At 47.1% G+C, this 6,683-nt stretch overlaps 1 pseudogene; it reads left to right on the top strand.

Moving 5' to 3' along the window:
• Nucleotides 1–871: 871 nt before the first annotated feature.
• LOC147338541 (uncharacterized) lies at nucleotides 872–1,918 on the top strand (annotated as a pseudogene).
• The last annotated feature ends 4,765 nt before the right edge of the window (nucleotides 1,919–6,683 follow it).

Here is a 6,683-nt window from a genome sequence, read left to right on the forward strand (position 1 = left end):
GTCCGGGGTGTGTGGCTGGAATTTTCCATCAGGCTCCTGAGTTTACCTGGTATCCGTCCGTGGGCAGGGCAACCACCTCCTCCAGTTCCTCACACCTGGGAGGAAAATCACCAGAGTGATTTAAGCCTCAAATATGTTTATTCACCACCAGTTCGTCATCAACCCATATTGGTAGCAGGCTCTCTTTGTGATTTATCTTGCTAACATTACTTTCTTGTGCTACAGTTCCTGGACTCACCTTGTCTCAAACCTCTGGCTTATGTTCCTCTCTTGGTCTCAGGATACCAAACCACCATTTTGGAAATCACCATGTGCCTCACCTGCCTGTCCCCCTGCGATCACACTCCATCAGGAACCGCTGGATCTCAGGTCAGCCACAGAGTTCCACACCGCTCAGCTCACCCCGGATTCACCTCACCCTTATCTTATCGCTCTTTTTGGCCTGTGGTAAATGGCCTATATTTGTATAGCGCTTTACAAGTCCCTAAGGACCCCAAAGAGCTGCCCACCTGCTACAGCCACTCTATGCTGCCTTAAAAGGTAAAACAGCCAAAGATCCTGTTGACTGGCTGCCGGAACGCATCCAGGCGTTTTCCACAGCCTAGTCTGCGCTGGCTGGCGCCGCCCTGCTGGCCCACCCATTTCCGTAGGCGCACCGACGCATTTGACGTGGCAGTGGGTGCCGTGTTGGAACAGCGGGTTTCAAGTGTCTGGTAACCGCTTGCCTTTTTCAGTCATACGCTCCGGGATGCCGAATGCAAGTACACTGTTTTCGACAGGGAGTTGCTGGCCCGTACCTCATGACACAACATTTTCGTTTTTTCCTCGAGGGTCGCAACTTCACTGCGTACGTTGACCATAAACCTTTGCCATGTCCAAGGTCTCTGACCCATGGAGCGCACGCCAGCAGCGCCAGTTGGTGGCCATTTCGGAGTTTACCACAGACATTCAGCATGTGGATGGTAAGTCCAATCACGTGATAGACGTCGCTGACTGTCTATCACGGGTGTTGGTTTCTGCAGCGTATGTTGGCGTCGACTACGCTGCCATGGCCGCTGAGCAACGTGCTGACCCGGACATCCTTGCCCTTCAGTCAATGAAAACGGGCCTCATGCTGGAGGACACCCCCACTGGGACGGCGGTCCAATGGAGGACACCCCCATTGGGACAGCGGTCCACGCCTGCATTGCGACGTTTCCACTGGCCGCCCCGGCCGTTCATGTGGACCTGGTTGGTCCATTGCCACAGTCACAGGGTTTCACGCACCTTTTGACTGTGGTAGACCGCATGACCAGGTGGCCGGAGGCGGTACCCCTGGCGTCCACAACAGCGGTGACGGTGGCCAGAGCATTTTTGTCAACGTGGGTTTCGCGTTTCGGTTCCCCTGCTGACATTACCTCGGACAGGGCCCACCAGTTTGTTTCTGAGCTTTGGTCTGCCATGGCTGACGGCCTGGGGGTCAAGGTCCACCGCACCACAGCATACCATCACAGCAAGCTAACAGGATGTGCGAGCAGTTTCACCGGTCACTCAAGGCCGTGCTCCGGGCTTCCTTAACAGGTGATAACTTGGTCGACCGTCTTCCATGGGTTTTGCTGGGATTGCGTAGCGTGGTTAAAGAAGACCTCGGGGTTTCCCCGGCTGAACTGGTCCCCGGCTGAACTAGTCCTCGGCCAGCCCCCCGTGTTTCGATACCTCTGTGCTGCCTTTTCGCCCCCCAAGGGACTCATTTTCTGTTCCTGGCCCTGTTCACCACTGCCTGCCTGACACTTTTGTTCCGAGGTCGTTGGACTCTGCTCATTTTGTTTTCGTCAGGCACGATGCCCATAGGACTTCACTGCGTCCACCATATGACGGGCCGTACAGGGTTCTTAAACCGGGAAAAAAACATTTAATTTTGGAATGGATTGGGACTTAAGCCTGCACATGTTCTGCAAGATGATCACGTAGTCCCTGCTCAGGCCCCTCGCCGCGGCCGCCCACCTACCACCGGGCTGATGGATTCTACTTTTTCCCCTAGGAGCGCCCCACAACCAAGGGAGCCCGAGTTGTCTGCAGCTTTTTCTGACCACCAGTGCCAGCCTTGCTCCCGGGCTGGGTTTCCCTCAGTCAGATCCCCACCCCCCCGGTTCAGCTGTTCCGGCCGTTTGCTTAAACCCCGGGTCCTGGACTAGTTCTGCTGGGTGTTCGAGGGGGCCTAATCTTAAAAGTAGAGAGGGTGTCTGTCTGTTTTGCCTCACATCCTACTTTTAAATACCCTTGGAACAACAAATGAGCGGTCTGAGAGTGAAATTCTGTATTAGGTTGATACTGTACAATGAAGTCTTTAAGATAAACACAATTTATATAATGAATACTGGGCAAATGGTTCAGGTCTTCTATCACGTCTTTCTTTTCCAAATTGTAATGCCTTTTGATTTATATAGCTTCTATTAAAATGACCTTTTAATCAAATAAATAAAACCACCATAAAAAGCAATGGCCAGTTTCAGCCACATTCAGAAGCATCATGGATGTGCATTCAGTAGGATGTGGTTGGCGTGGCCTTCTAAGTACATACACTGAACCTCGGAAACTGGAATGAGGCTGAAAACCTCTCTCTTGTTACACTGCAAGTTCCTAAATATGATCATAAGAAGTTAAATGATTGTATAATGGATATTGTTTTGGCAGAAGTAAGGATGTATTATTAATAATTTCCATAAATTCTTCATTACAGCAAGAGAAACTTTTTTCTGGTTGCAGTTAAGTTTTCTTTAAAATATATGTACTGTTGGCAGTTGCATTCATCAGCTACCTCAAGATGAGCAAGATCCACGCTAAAATAATCATTCTACTAGACAGTTAACATTCAGACAACTGTGAATGAGCTCATTAAATGCCAATTAAAAACACAGATGCAACTGAAGATGCCTCGAATTGGTACATCTGCTAAGCATAATTTATTTAGTTGCAACAGATTTTCTCTCTCTGTCCAATTATTGCTTACTTCTTATTAGGATCATATTTTAAAAAACTAAATTAAAAAAAAATATGTTGAATGAACTTTTGTTCATCTGCACTGACAAAGTTACAGCATATGTGCAGGTACTCTAAGCTGAACTTGGACAAAATAAAAGCACTCAGTGAGTAGTCTTCTACTTCAGTAGAAAAAAAGTGAAACTTTTTTTTAAAGACTGCTTTATATACAATTCTTTCTGCATTCACATTTGCTACACCTTGCACCCAATACATTGTTTAAGATATGGAGTTGTGAGTGCTGCTGCCTTGAGTGATGCATTTTATTATACATCACAGTTTACTGAACTACCGAAGGAAGAGAGAGAGAAAGAGAGCAAGTGTGCTTTTGAATGTTGTCCTGTCATGTGTTGCACCATATGCTGGTACCACATTCGACATGTAGTGATATTGGCTAATGGATCAAATATCAAAGACAGGACTCTGCACTATAGGTTTCAAGTCCTAGTTTGAAATTCAAGCAGCACAAAATGGAACGATTTTTGTCAGCTCTCAGTTCACAGAAACCCAAAGAAAGATAATGGTGCCAGATGAAGACTAAAATGTCATTATTAGCCATGTTCTTTACGAACACTGTAAAAGCCCTCAATTTGCACTATTGTCTCCAGTATAATAGGATGAGACTGAGAAGCCAAGGAAATAGATTACAGTATCACACAGTTTTTGGAATAAGATTGTAGATAGTAGTATGCATCAGGCACAGCTCTTTAAAAGTCTTAATGCATTGTACCTTTAAGAGCTTATGTGCAGGGAGCTTGCCAGATGGCCTCATCTGTACTAAGTAAAAGCAGCATACCTGCTTTTATATATATATATATATATATATATATATATATATATATATATATATATATATATATATGAACCAGCTGCTAGTTAACGAGAGACACCCGGAATGGCTAACCGAAGGTCGGACGGTCCTGATCCCCAAGGACCCCAAGAAGGGACCGGTCCCCTCCAACTACCGACCAATAACCTGCCTCAGTACTACATGGAAGCTCCTGTCAGGCATCATATCGGCTAAGATGAACAGGCACATGGGTCAATACATGAGTGGGACACAGAAAGGAATTGGCAAGAATACCAGAGGCGCAAAACACCAGCTACTGGTAGACAGAACAGTCAGCCGAGACTGCAAGACCAGACTGACCAACCTGTGCACTGCCTGGATTGATTACAAGAAGGCCTATGACTCAATGCCCCACAGCTGGATACTGGAATGCCTAGAATTGTACAAGATCAATGGGACCCTAAGAGCCTTCATCAGGAACTCAATGGGGATGTGGCGTACAACACTAGAGGCCAACTCCAAGCCCATAACACAAGTCACCATCAAGTGCGGGATCTACCAAGGAGATGCTCTGTCCCCACTGCTGTTCTGCATAGGCCTGAACCCCCTCAGTGAGATCATTAACAAGACTGGCTACGGATACCGACTACGGAACGGAGCAGTTGTCAGCCACCTCCTGTACATGGATGACATCAAGCTGTATGCCAAGAGTGAACGAGACATCGATTCACTGATCCACACTACCAGGCTATACAGCAATGACATTGGAATGTCGTTCGGACTGGAGAAGTGTAGTCGGATGGTAACAAAGAGAGGGAAGGTAGTCAGAACTGAGGGGATTGAACTACCAGAAGGCAACATTGCAGACATAGAGGACAGTTACAAGTACCTGGGGATCCCGCAGGCAAATGGGAACCATGAAGAGGCCGCTAGAAAGGCTGCAACCACCAAGTACCTGCAGAGGGTCAGGCAAGTCCTGAGGAGTCAGCTGAATGGTAAGAACAAGATCCGGGCCATCAACACGTACGCCCTGCCCGTGATCAGGTACCCTGCTGGGGTAATAGGCTGGCCAAAGGAGGAGATAGAAGCCACTGACATAAAGACAAGAAAGCTCCTTACCATGCATGGAGGGTTTCACCCCAAGTCCAGCACCCTGAGGCTGTACGCTAAGCGGAAGGAAGGGGGCCGGGGACTGGTGAGTGTCAGCACCACAGTCCAGGATGAGACAACGAACATCCAAGAATACATTGGGAAGATGGCCCCAACTGACCGAGTGCTCAGTGAATACCTCAGGCAGCAGAAACCCAAGAAAGAGGAGGAAGACGAGGAACCATCATGGAAGGACAGGCCCCTGCACGGTATGTACCACCGGCAGATAGAGGAGGTGGCTGATATCCAGAAATCCTACCAGTGGCTGGACAAAGCTGGACTGAAAGACAGCACAGAGGCACTAATCATGGCAGCACAAGAACAAGCTCTGAGTACAAGATCCATAGAGGCTGGGGTCTATCACACCAGGCAAGACCCCAGGTGCAGGCTGTGTAAAGATGCCCCAGACACAATCCAGCACATAACAACAGGGTGCAAGATGCTAGCAGGCAAGGCATACATGGAACGCCATAACCAAGTGGCCGGCATAGTGTACAGGAACATCTGTGCCGAGTATAACCTGGAAGTCCCGAGGTCAAAATGGGAGATGCCCCCAAGGGTGGTGGAGAATGACCGAGCTAAGATCCTGTGGGACTTCCAGATACAGACGGACAAAATGGTGGTGGCTAACCAACCGGACATAGTGGTGGTAGACAAACAGAAGAAGACGGCCGTAGTGATCGATGTAGCGGTTCCGAATGACAGCAATATCAGGAAGAAGGAACACGAGAAGCTGGAGAAATACCAAGGGCTCAGAGAAGAGCTCGAGAGGATGTGGAGGGTGAAGGTAACGGTGGTCCCCGTGGTAATCGGAGCACTAGGTGCGGTGACTCCCAAGCTAGGCGAGTGGCTCCAGCAGATCCCGGGAACAACATCGGAGATCTCTGTCCAGAAGAGCGCAGTCCTGGGAACAGCTAAGATACTGCGCAGGACCCTCAAGCTCCCAGGCCTCTGGTAGAGGACCCGAGCTTGAAGGATAAACCGCCCGCAGGGGCGTGCTGGGTGTTTTTTTTTTTTTATATATATATATATATACATATATAAGATAAGATAAGATAACCTTTATTAGTCCCACACGTGGGAAATTTGTTTTGTCACAGCAGGAAGTGGACAGTGCAAAAGTTATGACGCAAAAATTAGAATACAATAAGAATAAATACATTACACAGCTGTACAGAATAGAATAAAATAATATACTATATACAGTAGAATAAAATAGAATAAAAATATACAATAAGATAAAAATAGAATACGAATGCTATATACAATTGAGTAAAAATACAACGATGCCAGAAAAGATTATTGCACTTAGTGTTATTGCACATGTGTGGATGTGTGTGTTTGTTCAGTTAAAGTCTTTGTTGTGGAGTCTGACAGCAGTGGGGAGGAAAGACCTGCGAAATCTCTCCGTCCCACACCGTGGGTGCCGCAGTCTCCCACTGAAGGAGCTGCTCAGTGCTGTCACATATATATATATTAGGGGTGCAACGATACACAAAATTCACGGTTCGGTTCGGTTCGATACTTTGGTGTCACGGTTCGATATTTTTTCGATACAAAAAAAATGTTCATGCATTTTTAATTTGTCATTTATTAAAATTATAAATATATATTTTAACTCAAAAGTACAGTTTTTAAATTAAACCCTAACCCTAACCCTTGTGCGCGTTTTTTATTTTGACAGCGAATGCGCACCTGCGGACCACTTATGTGCAGCCCTGGTTAT

Source organism: Aulonocara sp. 'chitande type north' Nkhata Bay, linkage group LG1 (assembly GCF_057382095.1).
Source record: "Aulonocara sp. 'chitande type north' Nkhata Bay isolate Kocher_YH1m ecotype deep benthic linkage group LG1, A_spYH_male_GT1.1, whole genome shotgun sequence".
NCBI classification, from domain to species: domain Eukaryota; kingdom Metazoa; phylum Chordata; class Actinopteri; order Cichliformes; family Cichlidae; genus Aulonocara; species Aulonocara sp. 'chitande type north' Nkhata Bay.